Source organism: Lissotriton vulgaris, chromosome 1_1 (genome assembly GCF_964263255.1).
Source record: "Lissotriton vulgaris chromosome 1_1, aLisVul1.2, whole genome shotgun sequence".
In the NCBI taxonomy this organism is placed as follows: Eukaryota; Metazoa; Chordata; class Amphibia; order Caudata; family Salamandridae; genus Lissotriton; species Lissotriton vulgaris.
In genome coordinates this window covers 883009584-883025402 of record NC_141685.1, presented here as the reverse complement: position 1 = coordinate 883025402, position 15819 = coordinate 883009584, and the positions used below count along the sequence as shown (strand labels likewise).

The 15819-nt window shown below is 46.6% G+C and overlaps 1 protein-coding gene across 1 annotated transcript in view; it reads right to left on the bottom strand.

The window, feature by feature from the left end:
- Nucleotides 1–15819, bottom strand: part of SLC25A38 (solute carrier family 25 member 38) — a 325193-nt gene that overhangs the window by 303930 nt on the left and 5444 nt on the right. The gene's annotated exons all lie outside the window — the stretch shown is intronic.

Here is a 15819-nt window from a genome sequence, read left to right as displayed (position 1 = left end):
TTGTACATCCTGACAGGAGTCTGCATCAGGAAACCCACCTAAAATTGGGCAAACTTCCCCGGCGTACTGATGGCAGGGACCCTGTAATGAATGGACCGCCACCTATGATAGCCTGCTGGCAGACTAAGCCCAAACTTTAACTCCACCTTCCAGTGTTACTTATAATGGCTGCATTGGTGACAGTGGCGTAACAATAGCCCACATCCCCTGCAGTCTGGCGGGTCGCCGACCTGAGGGCGCTGGACTAGCACAGAGAATGGGAGGGGGGCCCCCTCCATGTAGTTTGCAGGGGGGCCCCCTCAAGTTTCGCTACGCCACTGGTACACAGGAGCCAGCCATAATTGTATCGACAATGGCCTATGATACAATCAAATGGTCCTATTTGTGGGCTGTTCTTGCCAAGTTTGGGTTTGGGTCCGAATTTATCCAGTGGTTGCGCCTTCTGTATTCGGCGCAGCTTGCGCAAGGGGTTGTAAACAATAGGGTGTCGGCTTCATTCTCACTCAGTCTGGGTACCCGCCAGGGCAGCCCGCTGTCCCCCCTTCTTTTTTCCTTGGCTTTGGTACCCTTTGCTGCATGGATACTGTGGGATCCAATGATAAGAGGGTTGCGGTCGTCCCCGGATGGGAGGACGCATATCGATGTACGCAGACGATATACTGTTGTATATGGCTTCCCCTCAGAAGTCCCTTGTAGTGATTATGGATATACCAACTGCCTTTGGGAAATTTTCGGGACTCACGATCAATTGGGGGGGGGGGGGGTTATCCTTACTGTTTGTCCTGTGCCTCCCGGAACTGTCCAATACAAATTAACACTGATGGGTTCAAATATTTGGGAATTTTTATCTCACTAGACCCCTCGGCTAGGTATGCCCAGAATCTTCTCCCCCTTTTTCAGAAGCTCAAGAGTGATATTGCCAACTGGAAGAAGCTCCCTATCTCACTCCTGGGTATAGCCGCCCTCTTTAAAATGATGGCCCTGAGGTGATTTCTCTATACCCTACAAAACACCTTAGATGTCGTCCCAACAGGTTATTTCTGGGAAATTGAGGGCCTCCAAAGGGACCTACTATGGGACGGTAATCCTCGAAGCGCACTAAATAAGCGAACGCTAAATTAGTATGATGGAGGCATCAGTCTCCCAGACATCAGGAAGTACTACTTGGCCTCCCAGCTGGCGGCAATCAACCATGGTAAGTTTGGTCGGGTAGACGATCCAAGCTACTCCATGGACAAGTGGCTCCTCCCGGAGGGGAGCTATGGTAGGGCTCTGCACTCCCGACGGAAGAGATTTGCATTGGTAGGCCCTATGAAGCACTCCGTTTAAACTTGGCATGACGTCACTGGCTCTTTGGGATGGAGACATAAGCTAACATTAGCCACCCCACTCTGGGACTCCGAGAAACTGGCTAATCTCTGGAAAATTAAGGGATTTGACAGGTGGGACATTATTGGAATTTCCACCATCAGTGTTGGTGGGGGAAGGGGGGGGGGGAGGTGAAGTCCTTTGAGGAACTTCAGAGGGAGTATGAACTGGCAGATGCAGAGTATTTTCGGTATGTGCAGGTTCGGCACTCACTCCAGTCCTCCCTGCCCAGGGGAACTGATCCGCCAGAGGCCTCTCCACTGGAGGACAGAATTTTAGATGGTCACCTTCCCGAAAAGACAATCTCGCTAATATATAAAAAAAACAAATCAACCACATAGCAGATCCTCTCCAGGCATTGAGAGATAGGTGGGTGCAAGATGGGATAGAGCTAGACGACGAAGATTGGCAGGCAGCGGTGTCGTCCCCCAGAGTAGTAGCAATTTCAGCACGCTTGAGACTGGTTCAGCTTAAGAACCTGCACAGAATTTATATAACAGGGCCACGATTGGTGAGCATGGGATGGGATGACACAGGAGAATGCAAACGACAATGTGGTCAAACTGGCACATTCATGCATGTCATCTGGGAGTGCGCACATATCAATACTTATTGGCTCAAAGTGCATGACATAATTAGCAAAGTACTAAGCATCTCCCCCCGTCCGGAGGCAAGGAGGTGCCTCCTAAACATATGGGAACCCACAGACTAGAACAACTCACAGACGCAGTGGGCCACTCCAGGGTTTATGCTGGCCAAAAGGAATATCGCTCAACTATGGGGAGCTGTGCAACCACCTACCTTAGAAGCATGGGAAAGTAATCTAGATTGGTGCATGTTCAGGGAAAAATCATTGTATCTTGCAAGGGGATGCCCCGGGAAGTGGTCACTTGTCTAGGGCCCTTGAAATAGCTAGAGAGGAGAAATCTGCACACCACCTTGGAATATTGCTCAGGATGACCCCCCCCTATTCCCCGTAATGTTCCTCTCTTCTGCATTATGTGAATATCCTTTTACCCATCTGTATTGAAGTGTACAATTTACTAGATCCTCTGTACTGTATTCCTTGCTGATGTGTTTTTTTCAATAAAAAGAATTATAAAAAAAAAAAATGCTTCTGCTTGGCATGTAAAAAGTCTATAAAGACTAAGATGAACTCAATGACCACCCGCATGGATTCCATAGTACTTAACATTGAAAAACACGAGGCACGCATCACAGAGGCGGAGCGTCGGATCTCGGATGCAGAAGATAACTCAGCTGGAGTCCAGAAACAAATGGCGCAGATGGATAAAGTGCTAAAGGTGATTGCTGCTAATAATGATTTGGAGGCACGATCTAGATGCAATAATATACGTGTCATGGGAATATCGGAAAGAGCGAACACAAGCCAGATGGAAGAAGAATTGAGCGCATGCTATGCAAAGTGTTTGGAGCAGATTCAGTCAGTCAGTCAGTCAGTCAAACCACTTTATTCGATTAATTAAAATCATACAAAGTAAAAACATACATTTTAAAAACACAGAGACACAATTATTTACAAATGCTAACGTCAGAGAGACACCATATTTTCTTAAATCCAAGCTGATCATCCTCTATTATAGAAAAACCCAATCACAGATAGAGTAAACCTAGTTCATGGATCGCTTGGAGCTACATTTCTAACGTAATTCATATTGTCATAATACTAAGGAATCTTTTTTTCCTTAACCTCACAGCAGCAACCAAAAAACTGGCAATATTAAAAATGGACCATACATCATCAAGCAATTGGAGATATAATAAAGCTGGTTTCACGTGTTGAAATCCCTTTCCTCTCAAAAGAGGAACTAGAAACCGCCGTCGGATGGAATCATAAAAGCCACAAAACATGATGACATGCAGAGTGTGTCTTGAATAGAACAATCATTGCATTGACACACAGCTAGGTCTTCTGGTTTACACCATCCAACCAGGTTACCCAATGAAAAGTGAATTAAGTTAAAACGAAACCTCGTCAACAGCCATCGATGATTAGGTTTCATCACAATTCTTAAATATGGTTCAATCAGAGGAGAGGTATTTAATAAAAAGTGAGCCCTTACCAAGGGTTTTTGTAGCTCTAACTCCTCCCTCTCAACCATTTGTAGATTCAGGAACTGTGTTCCTACCCATTTTACATCTTCCTTTATGATTCCAGCAGGGTTGTTATAGAGGTCAGCTCGCCCCAGATTGTTAAACATAGATTTGATGTATGACAGCCAGGGAATTCGTCTGGCCTCATCTAGAGCGATAAAGTCCCTTAGAATGCGATGATTCAATGTTAACTCAGGATTAAGCCAGGTTTTAATCCAACATATTAGAGGGGCCAATCTCACCTGGTCAGTCAGGTACCCTTGACCTAATTCCTGATGAATGGAGAAAGTCGGGGTGGATCGAGGTACCGACAAAAGGGTGCGTAGAAACTTGTTTTCAGCCAGTTGAATTTCTCTGTGCTGTCTATAGCCCCAAATGGCAGCACCATATATGGCGATAGCCAGACACTTAGATCTATAGATAGCGAGAATTGCGTCAAAAGGCCGTGCTCCCAGCCTCTGTGAGAACCCCATTAAGGCTGATGTTGATCTAATCACCGCATTTTTCTTTGCTCTATATTGAGGAGCCCAGGACCCTTTATCATCAAATAACACCCCCAGGTAAGTAAAAGAAGGCACTTTAGATACCGATACCCCACTGCAAAAAAACGGTCTTACATTTTCTGTTGGAGCAACCAGCTGCCGTTACATGAGATTTGGACATATTCACCACCAGATCCAGGGATTTCATATATGCTCCAAAAGCCTCTAACAGTCTCTGTAGGCCTATGGGTGTACGGGAAAGAAGCACGGCATCGTCCGCGTATAGGAGGACAGGAATAATACAGTCCCCTACACGCGGCGTATCTGGAGTGGCCTTATACAGATCTTTTTCTATGCCATTTATGTAGAGTGTAAAGAGCAGGGGTGCCAATATACACCCCTGCCTGACACCTCTTCCTGACTTAATATGACTCGTGCATTTCCGGTCCTGGGTAATTCTTACAGCTGTGAAAAGATCCCTATGTAATTCAGCCAGAAAATGAACCAGACAAGGGTCCATTCCTAATTCTAATAGGATCGAGCACAATTTACGTCTATTGACCAGGTCGAATGCTGAAGTGAGATCCATAAAGGCCATATATAATGAGCCTTTCCCCTTCTCCTTGACCCAGCTAGAGAGTTTCTCTAAAATCACTTTCACTAAAATTTTAACCGCTGAGTCAATTAAAGATATAGGCCTATAGCACTGTGGGTCCCCTCTCTGGCCTTTTTTAAATATTGGGATAATAATCGACCTGGACCATGATGCCGGAAACCCCTGCTGTACAGAGACATTAAATACACTAGCCAGTACCTTAGCCCAAAATTTGGGTTCAACTTTATATAAATCTGCAGGGACACAATCTGACCCTGGGGCTTTATTACTCAAAGTCCTACTATGGCCTTTTCTATCTCTTCCTCATTAAAAACCAGCAAATGCTGATCACCAGATAAATCAACATCATCAGGAAGATCTTGCTCCTCGCTCGTACCATAGATGTTCTCAAAATGTGTTAGCCACTGATCCTCTGTGATATTGGATTCCAAACAAACATTTTCGAGACCCTGAAAGAGGGGGGTATTAACAATTGCCAAAAATTTAGAGCTATCCCTGAGTATTTCTACAGATAAAGGGCATCCCAGGCTTCATTTTTGATTTCCGCCTTTCATGTGTTTACTGCTAATTTGTATACTTTCCTAAGGCTAGCGACTTGGACCCTATCTCTTGGGTTCGTTTTTAATGCTCTAATTAAATTACGATGGGCGCTTGAGCATTTTGTATCAAACCACTTTTTTCCTATGTTTACTCTAGGTTTAGAGGTAACTGTCAAGTCTGCTGCTACCAGAGCACAAATGGCTTCAAAGGCTTTAATAACCATCTGCTGTGAAGCCAGGGGGTCGAGGCATATTGCCATGTCATCTTCGGCCCTATTACATAGGTTAGAAAAAAAGGAATCCGGGACTATCTTGGCCCATTTAATCTTTCTACCCCGTTGCCACCAACCCTGTAAGATCAGTCTTCCTTGTCGTTGGGGGAGAGGGACCCATATCAATTTTTAGCTCAAGGATGAACGGGTTATGGTCACTAAAAGGTGAAGCCTTGGCATTATAAAACTCAACCTTATCCAACAATGCAGGGGGTAAAAATATAAAATCAATAATGATGTCTCTATCCTTAGCCTTAAAAGTTTGAACACGATCAGATGCCTCAATAAATGCGGGTTCAAAAAGATCTAGGTCAGCCAAAAGATCCTCCAGGGCCTCACCCTGGGAAGTATGTTCAAAATGGGGGGCACCACATGCTCGGGGCACAATGGGTCATTAGTAATACAGTTTGCCCCACATAAATGAATATTAAAATCACCCATTAATACAGTATAAAAAAAAGAATTGGTTTGCTTTGACCTATATTCATCCAAAAAATCTTTCAAAAAAAACATTGAATGTTCATTTTAAAAAATCCACTCCGTTGAATTATAGAAATTAAGGATCAGCATCTTTGGTTGATTTGGAGGGGACAATTCAACTATCAAGCAGTTATGTGAGGTTCCCTCCAGCCTATTGATTAAACGCCTCAATTTTATAGAAATAAGTAACATTAAACCCCCCCTTGGCTCTCCCGACGCGGACGTTCGGGCTGGTTGGAAAAACTATTTGTACCCATCCAACCAAAAATTAGACTCTCTATCCCATGTCTCCTGAAGTGCTATAATATCATATTCCTTAATACAGGTTAGCCAAATAGGATCCTCCCTTTTGGACCTCAACCCGCTATATTCCAGCTTATGAATTTACAATTACTAGCCACTCTCTTGCTAATATTCTGTGGGTTGCAAGCTGGTGCCAGAGTAGGGACCTGGGGTAACTCTAGTCAATCAATTTCAGCCAAACCTGACAGAGGGGAGAACCTATTAAATAATGTAACACCTTCCCTTTCTCTACCCATATCAAATGTTGATGTTTGCACGGAAAACATAGGGCCCTTCTTGCACATTTCCAGATTATGGTCTAAGCTTTTGTGTTGTTCAACTGTAGCTTGGGCAGCAGTCATCCTCGGGGTTTTAGTTGGTAATTTCACAATCGAATGGAGAGGGTGAAAAAAGCCCAACGGCAACACCCTAATACTCCCATTACCGGTTGATAAGTCTGAAGAGTCCCAGAGCAAACGTTCCAGGACACAATGATTATTAAAGTTAACGACGACACAGTCACCTTCAATATTTTTAGGACGATTGCCTACCCAGCCCACCCTTCTAGCCATAATAATGCTAGGTGAGATATCAGGAGTTCCTGTACAGTACTGATCACATCACCTTTTGACTTTCTCTAATAATACATGTGTATCCTCTTCATCCTCAATACCAAGGTGGGGGACCTTTACAAGGACCACGGACAAAGGGGCTGCCTCAGGAGGAAGATTCAATTTTGAGTTGTTTAGGCGGGCATGGATTTTAGAAATTGGTGGGTTCCCAACAATCTGTGCAGGTTGAATAGCAGAGGGCCCAGCCTCAATAGGCTTCGCACAGCCAGGCAAATAGATCCCTCCACCTGGTGATCCTCGATTAACCCCCTTACTCACCAGTGCACTAGGTGCTCTCCTTTCACTTATAAATGTATGTGGATCAAGCGCGCTAGATACTCTAATTTCACTTATAAGTGTTTGTGGATCACCCTCCTTTGAGACTAACCCCACAGGCAAACCCAAACCTGGCTGCATGTTATGGACATCAATTGGATTAGAACGGCCGCTTTGAAACTCCTACTTATGTAAAAAACAGTCTAAACGGGCCCATTTCTTAAGGATGCCTGCCACACAGGTATTTAAAGTGTATATAATCTTTGGCTATACTTGTAAGTACCGCTTCCATCCGGGTGCTAACAATCTCCTCTACCATAATCCGAATTAGATCATCAGTGGCAGCAACAATGGTCCCTTTTTTTGGTTTACCCCTTTTGTGTCCTTGTATCAGGTTTAGAGTTTTTCCTTAGAGGAGTCTTTTCTCCCTTTTGCTCTGGGTCCTTGACCCGTATATCCTCACTCCCTGCACATAGCAGTACTTCACTGGACACCGTTATTGCCTCCCTCTGGATAGCAAAAAGACAATCTAATACAGGGCTAGAGGGATGTTTACCGACCGGGCCTAAGTATTATCCCCCGTAGGAATCAAACAAACAACTACAAACTTAGGGGTCCAAATGAGGATTCAATCGTAATCCTCTGCTCGTCAACGCCCTATCAATAGTACAAGGGTACGAACACAATAATAATACTAACAAACCAGATCACAAGATGTGAAGAACCAGTAACGTGAGTCACCCCTGGTGTAGGATTCAAGGGACAAGTGAATCAGTCATACAGTTCCATCAATGGCTTAACAGTAAGAACAACTACCTCCGGTTCACGATAGAAATGAGCAAAGATAGACTCCCCTTCTTGGATCTCTCAATCTACAGCACCTCGAGGGGTTTGGAGAGTGAACTGTATAAAAAGCCAATGGCAAGGAACTCACTGCTCCTTTATGAAAGCCAACATCCCAAGTCTCTGAGGGATAATCTGCCCTTTGGACAGTTCCTTCGAGTCCATCGGAACTGCTCTACCCCAGAAACTTTCAAACGCCATGCAGAAGAGCTTTCAAAACAGTTGCGAGAGAGACACTACCCTAAGAAATTGGTCCAACGCTCATTTAAAAGAGCAGCCAACAATCATCGTGAAGCGTTGTTGGAACCACGCACAGACAAACCACCACTGGATCGTCTGACTCTAGTGAGCACGTTCAACACTAAATCGAACTATGTTCAAAAAGTGATTAGAAAGCACTGGAGAATTTTGAACAGTGGCAAAGAGAAGATTCCATTTCCGCTTTTTGCCTTTAAACGCTCAACTAATCTGAGGGACCGTTTGGTACACACACGACCCAAAGCCACACCTAGGAGAGAGCTAGGCACACTATGGGATCTCCCGCCGGTGGTAGGGCACCACCCCTGCGGGGGCTGTTCCATTTGCCCTTTAACAACTAAGATCATGAGCGTGGACGTTGGGACGGATAAGCCTTGGGAGCTGCGGCAGTTTACAAACTGCAACAGCACGCACTTGATTTATCTGATTACCTGCACGTGTAATGAAAGATACGTGGGTATGACCACGAGAAAGGTGCGTGTGAGGATGCAGGAACACAAAAGCACTTTCCGCTGTAAGAAAGACATCTCCAAACTTACCAAGCACTTTATCACATGCAATCATGCCGAGACAGATTTTAAATGGCATGTTCTTGAAAAACCATACATTCCACCACATGTGAGTGATGTGTCCAGATATCTTTTCATTCGGGAACAAAAATGGGTGTTCAAATTGGGGACAGACAGACAAGGGCTGAACGATGACATTCCGTGGTTCGCTTTGTCCTGAGCACCTGTTCATTCCACCCATGTATTTATTCAGGGTTGTGCGTTGGGCAGACCGGTGACCTGGGTCATTAGGATCTGTCTTTGTACATAACATGATTCTTCTTTTGAGACAGTGCACCATCTGACAGTGAGTGTGGTCTGTCACGCTTACATGGCATTTTGTTATATCCATAAATCCATAAACACATGTGATGGTGGTTGATAGCAATTGCGTCCTGCTGTGGACTTATTGTTTGTGTGTTAGACTGTTCGGCCACAAAATACTTATAAAACCTTGCAAACTACATTTACTAATGACTTGACGTCATCTTGTAGTTCTTTACCGCTAACACCGAAGGACGGGCTTTGCAGGCGGCCATGGATGAGTTAGAAAGTCGGCACTTGCAAAAACGGCCGAGTTTGCATGTCTCTACTCCTCGAGTGAGCGGGAGTATAATCAGTCTGTTATGAGCGGGGTGTGTGGCATGTGATCGCGCCTTGCTTCGCTCCACCAGCAATACGGAAGGACTTTCCGCAGACAGAACTACAATTATGAATGACGTGACGTCATTCGGTAGTTCGAGACCGGGAAGACACGCGAGAATACGCGCGCGCGGCCGGGTTTGTTTTGGAGACAGGGCATTGCCAAGAGTGGGGCATTACCAGCTCCCTATACCACCATCGTGTATTACGAAGCAGTCAAGCAGCAGGTGGATACTAATGTTCAGGTATGTTAGTGATCATTGGGGTTATGGCGAACGGGCCGGCCACGCCCCCGCAGATAACGGTTGGCTGTGTGATGCTTAGCCAGAAGTCAAGTAGCCAGAACTCTCAGGTGACTGTGCCTCCCCCTGACTCAGTCACAGCCGGAGATACCGACGGACAGGTATGATTATCTGTGTTGCTAGCCTATCACTAGAGGGTTGCATTGTGCCAGACATATGTGGTATATAAGAAGCTGCGCAGTGAGCAGGTTCTGTTTAGCCTATAGTGGACAGGGAGGTGGATAGAGGTTGTGTGGGAACCTGTTGATGGGTGTTAATTAGCTCCATGTACAGAACACCGTGGACTACGTAGATTTATACATCGCCAGAGCAGTATCTTGTCTGGGCTTCTGGTCTTTGTTTTTTACGCAGTTGGTTTTGTTATTGTAGAGCGGGGTCTCATATTTCCTGAGCCAGGTCCAGGAAGAGGTGAGGTCCACTCCCCGGACACTCTGGGTGAGTAAGCAAGCATTTACATTCTTTGTGAAACAATTTAATATGTTTTCTGCAGACCAGTGTAGCGGATTGTGATTTTCCTGTATGTTTGTCCTCCCTAAACAGTAAATACTCAACCAGGTTCCGAAGAGGGGATGTGACACAGTCGAAGGAACATTATATCCTTTACTGGTTTTCACTTGTGTGTTTTTTTCTTATTTTTCACACTTTATTCACAATCTATGCAGTAGTATCACTTGAGAACAGAGACCCTGACGAAAGCCGAAGGCGTTATCCCTTAGTGGCTGAAACATGTTGGTCTCCTCGCAGCTATTTGTTTGTACTGCGATGACGATATTATACTGTTCTGGTTTTTATTAAGGAAGGGGCCAACAATTATTAAAGTTTTCTGGGTTGAGTTCCCTATCCTTTTTTAAGATCACCACTTACCTTTGTTTTGCTTACACTGCACTTCCCATCACATCAACACTATGTGGCAGTACCAAGTGATTGTGGGTCGCTACCCCGCATCTGGTTATCGGGGTATGCCGGTCTCAATGATCTAGAGACAATACCCGATAAGGACTTCCAAATGATAATATTGATCATTACAAGACTGTTGATGGGAATCCTACACCAGGGGTGACTCACGTTACTGGTTCTTCACATCTTGTGATCTGGTTTGTTAGTATTATTATTGTGTTCGTACCCTTGTACTATTGATAGGGCGTTGACGAGCAGAGGATTACGATTGAATCCTCATTTGGACCCCTAAGTTTGTAGTTGTTTGTTTGATCCCTCTGGATAGCGCCTTGTGTTGGGGGTTCCATGGCGGATATTAAAAGGCACTTTCAAGACCACAACTCTTGATTCCAAGGGTATGGGAATGCTGAGTACCGAGTTGTTGACATCATCGTTCCCCTCGCCCTCTTTGGGATCCAAGCCAAGTGCCTTTTCTGCGTTAGCGATCTCATCTTTTAGGGCGCCAACCGCCGAGGTTACATAGGATATAATAGAGGGGGATTTTCGCGGAACTTTGGCTTTTGCACCCCCCTGGTCATTGCTGCACAGATGTTTCCGCTTACCCATTATTATGCTGTTAGAGGGTAAGCCCGGCCCGGCCTCCTTCGGCCTCCGACGGCCAGCCCTTTCCCCGAGCTAAGCCAGACGCCCGCCTGCGCGCGTCCCGCGGGACGGCAGTGACGTATTGCTTATGAGTGCTACGGGCGAAAATGGAGGGCTGTGGGAGACGCTGGCTGCCCCCAATGGCTCCTGGGGTTGGTAGTCCTTGCTGCTTGCCCCCTCACGCCCCAAACACTCAGCGCTGCGTCTCCCACGGAGCGGGAGGCGCAAGGTCTTTTTGTGGGTAAGTGTGGGCGGAAATGGAGGGCTGTGGGCGTTGCTGGCTGCCCCCAATGGCTCCTCGGGCTGGTAGTTCTTGCTGCTTACCCCCTCACGCCCCAAACACTCAGCGCTGCGCCTCCCGCGGAGCGGGAGGCGCAAGGTCTTTTTGTGGGTAAGTGCGGGCGGAAATGGAGGGCTGTGGGCGTCGCTGGCTGCCCCCAATGGCTCCTGGGGCTGGTAGTCCTTGCTACTTGCCCCCTTACACCCCAAACACTCAGCGCTGCGTCTCCCGCGGAGCAGGAGGCGCGAGATCATTTTGTGGGTAAGTGCGGGCGGAAATGGAGGTCTGTGGGCATCGCTGGCTGCCCCCAATGGCTCCTGGGGCTGGTACTCCTTGCTGCTTGCCCCCTCACGCCCAAAACACTCAGCGCTGAGTCTCCACACATGATGGTAGAGTGGGAGCATCTCTCATTGGGCCACGGACTCCCCCTGGGAACACCGCCATGCCCAATTATTGCATGGTTACTGAATTACCGGGATAGAGACGCAATATTGAGATAAGCCAGAAAGAAAAGAAATCTCAGCTTCAATGAGCATGATTTCACAATATACCCAGATTTCAATCTTGCTGTGCAAGAAGCTCGTAGGAAATTCAGCCCGGCAAAACGGAAACTAAGAGAGGCGCTAACAGACTATGCTTTAATGTATCCAGCGCACCTCAGAGTCACTCACCAAGAAAAGCAGTACTTCTTCGTTGATGTGCAACAATTGGAGGATTTCTTAAATTGTATTGCATGCAAGAGCTCACACCAGCAGCAAGTAGACTCGCCCAAAAGAGCAATAACACCTACATCAGAATGAAATGTATTGGTAGTGAAAGATTATACCGGCAGAAGACTAATCAGTCTTCCTTGGACCGACCACTCGCTTGTTCCCCTGACCTGGACCACTCGCAAGGCACCCTTTCCTACCCCTATTGTAAGGAACTCCAGAAACTGGGCCAGACTGCCAGTAGATTCTTGGTCCACCCATCTCGCAACCTCCTGCCCCACCCAAATGAGGACTCATGTGCAGCCAACCAAGAATTTGAAGATTGGATTGCGAAATCCCTTGAGGCCACTCTTCCCCTTCGTAAAGTCACGCTGAAACGAGCACGAAAAACTGCCACCTGGTTTTCTGAGGCCCTTAAGGAAAAGAAACACCACTGTAGTAAATTGGAGAGACGGTGGCGCCTGGACTACTCCCTGGATGAGAAGTCCCAATATAGAGAGGCAATTAGAGCTTACAAGGAGGAGGTAAAAACTGCCCAATCAGTTTATTTTTCTGGAAAAATAATGCGAGCCAAATCCAAACCAAAGGAAATCTTTCAGATAGTAAAAAGCCTGACTAAACTCCCCCCTTCTGTTATGCAGCCCGGTAATACCATAGCCCTCTATAACGACCTGGTGGAATTCTGCCATCAGAAAGTCCACCATATTTACTCCTCCTTTCCTACCATAGAATCAGCTCCCATAGTTCAGGGACTGGCCGACTCGATAGAAGCCTCATCTAAACCCTGGGCAATTCTGGAACTCTTTCCACTGCTAGAGCTCGAGTCCACTGAATCTTTAGCCCACCAAGTAAAATCAGGCTCACCATGTGACCCAGCTCCACCAGAGGCAATGTTGTCAGTACTTCAGGTCGTTCTGCCTACCATCATGAACCTCCTGAATGCCTCCATCACCTCCTGTATTGTCCCGCCCGCTTGGAAGCAGGCTATGATCCGGGCCCTGCTTAAAAAGCCGAATTTAGACTCCGGTGATTTCAGCAGTTATCTCCCTGCTCCCCTGGGTGAGCAAAATTCTCGAAAAGCACATCAACATCCATCTGATGGACTTTCTCGAAACCAACCAGCTGTTGGATGCCACCCAGACGGGCTTTCGACCAAGACACGGGACGGAGACCGCACTGCTAGCGGTCACCGAGGAAACCAGAAAGATCTTAGATCAGGGGGCGGGGGGGGGGATCAGTGGCAGTGGTCCTCCTTGATCTGAGCGCAGCATTCGACACGGTCAGCCACGACACCTTGCTGAACCGTCTCTCGGATGTTGGAGTATGAGTCAGCGCTCTGTCTTGGCTTAAGTAATTTATGAGCAATAGGTCGTTCCATATCTTCGAGGGAGAAACGGTCTCCGCCAGCAGACCACTGAGCTGTGGGGTTCCACAGGGCTCCTCTTTAAGCCCTGCGCTATTCAACATCTATATGAGACCACTGGCTAAGGTTGTCCGTCCGTTTGGCATTATAATCATTTCCTATGCGGACGACACGCAGCTAGTGGTCTCTCTTGCGCAGGAGGACGGCCAGTCAACACCGTCAGGGCTAATGAAATGCCTCGAGGAAGTAAACGGTAGAATGGCGACATCCTCCCTCAAACTTAACGGGGACAAAACTGAGCTGATGCTCCTGGGCCCCATAACACCTCTACACTTTGACTCTCTTTGGCCCTAAAGCCTGGGCACCCCCCAGTACCTAAGGACAATATAAAAAGCTTGGGGGTATGGTTGGACAAAGCTCTGTCCTTTAGCACCCAGGCCACTAAACTTTCTGCAACCTGTTTTGGCCTCCTTAGGATGCTAAAAAAAGTTCTTCCACTCTTACCTATGGAAGCCAAGCAAGTGGCCGTTCAGGGCCTGACCCAGTCCCGACTGGATTTCAGCAATGTCCTGTACCTCGGCGCCCCGGACTATACTCTGCGCAAGCTGCAGATAGTTCAAAACTGCGCGGCCCGCACATTGCTCCAGCTGCCCCGCAGACTGACAGCTAAACCGGGGCTGCGCAGCCCGCACTGGCCGCCAGTATGGCAAAGAATCGCCTTTAAGCAAATGTGCATATCTCATCAGGCCTTCTGGCACAAAGGTCCAGTGATCAGCCAGGAACTAATTTCACAATATCACCCCAGCAAAAACCTTCGCTCTAGCCAGGCTTTCCTGGCTTCAGTTCCTAGAATAAAAAGAGCAAGAGCTGGTGGCAGAATGTTCTCTCATAATGCATCCAAGTTGTGGAATTCCCTCCCCTTTCAGCTCAGGTCCAACCCCAACCTGTCCTCATTCCGGAAGCAACTGAAGACATTTCTTTTTAATGTGCATCAATAACCGTCCCCCAGTTAATACCTCGGACAAGTTGCCACACTTATCTATCAGCACTTGGACGCCCCAGGGCAGCAATTGCGCTTTACAAATGTACGTTTCATTTCATTTCAAAGCATTACACAACAACTAAACGCTGACTACTGCTGAATCAGCTTCCTGATACAACATACTAGTCCGGGCTGATTACATGCTGGAAAAATGTGGGAAGATGACACTGCTGGATATAGATGTTATAACCACATAAGGATGCATTAAGCAGATCTGTGCCTTATTGGGACATTTCAACAAATCAGAACCGAGCACCCCTTCCCCACCCCTGCATAGCTACTGTAGCAACTGGAGGGGAAGGGAGAACTGCGTTAGCCCCTGGCGTACCCCGTAGGGATTTCCCCCGTGATTTGAGATGACTTTAGAGTTTATTGTTTTGGGGTGTTCGGGAGGGGGTGGAAATAGTGGTTCCGGCAATGTTGGATGCCGTTGTGGGAGGTGGAGGAATAGTGAATGAATGTAGAAGTTGGTACACAACATTGCACATGACATATGAAGATAGTCCCACATGCACCTACCATTACAGACAGAAATGGTGCTAGAACCTTCAGATCAATATCCCTTATAAAATTCCTATGACACAAAATAATAAGATGCAGGAAATACAGCTGATAACATGGAATATCGAAGGTCTGGGTGAGCCACGTAAACGCAGGCAGAGAGATATTAACCTATTTAGACCGCCATAATATTCACATAGCGATAATACAACAGACACATCTAGACCCCCATGGGACCCCATCTTTCGCTGGTAAATGGGCAGAGAATCAAAAATGTTCATCATATTCTAGAGGGACAGCAATCCTGATAAAAAAGAATACCCGTTTATCCCATTGGGAATGGCTCATGACCAGCTAGGATGATACTCTCTGATGTGGGGGAAGTGGTGTTCTGAATCAGTTACATTCGTAAGTTGGTATTGGCCGAATGTGGACAGCCCGGAGTTCTATGCTATACTTTGGGGAAAGATATGTGAAATAGGCTCTACGCACTTGATCTGGGGGAGAGACTTTAACAAAACATTGAATCCACAATGCGACAGGTCCACCCCCTCCCTCACCATTATTCCAAAAATCATAAAATGCTGCAGAGCATACTTACTGATAACAACCATATAGTTGTACGGAAACACCTACATCCAGGAAGGAGAGAAGGGACACATTATTCGACATTCCACTCTTCCTGGTTCAGGCTAGACTATTTAGTGGTCTCTAAAGGAGTAGGCCCCGGGGTCACTGGGGTAATTCATT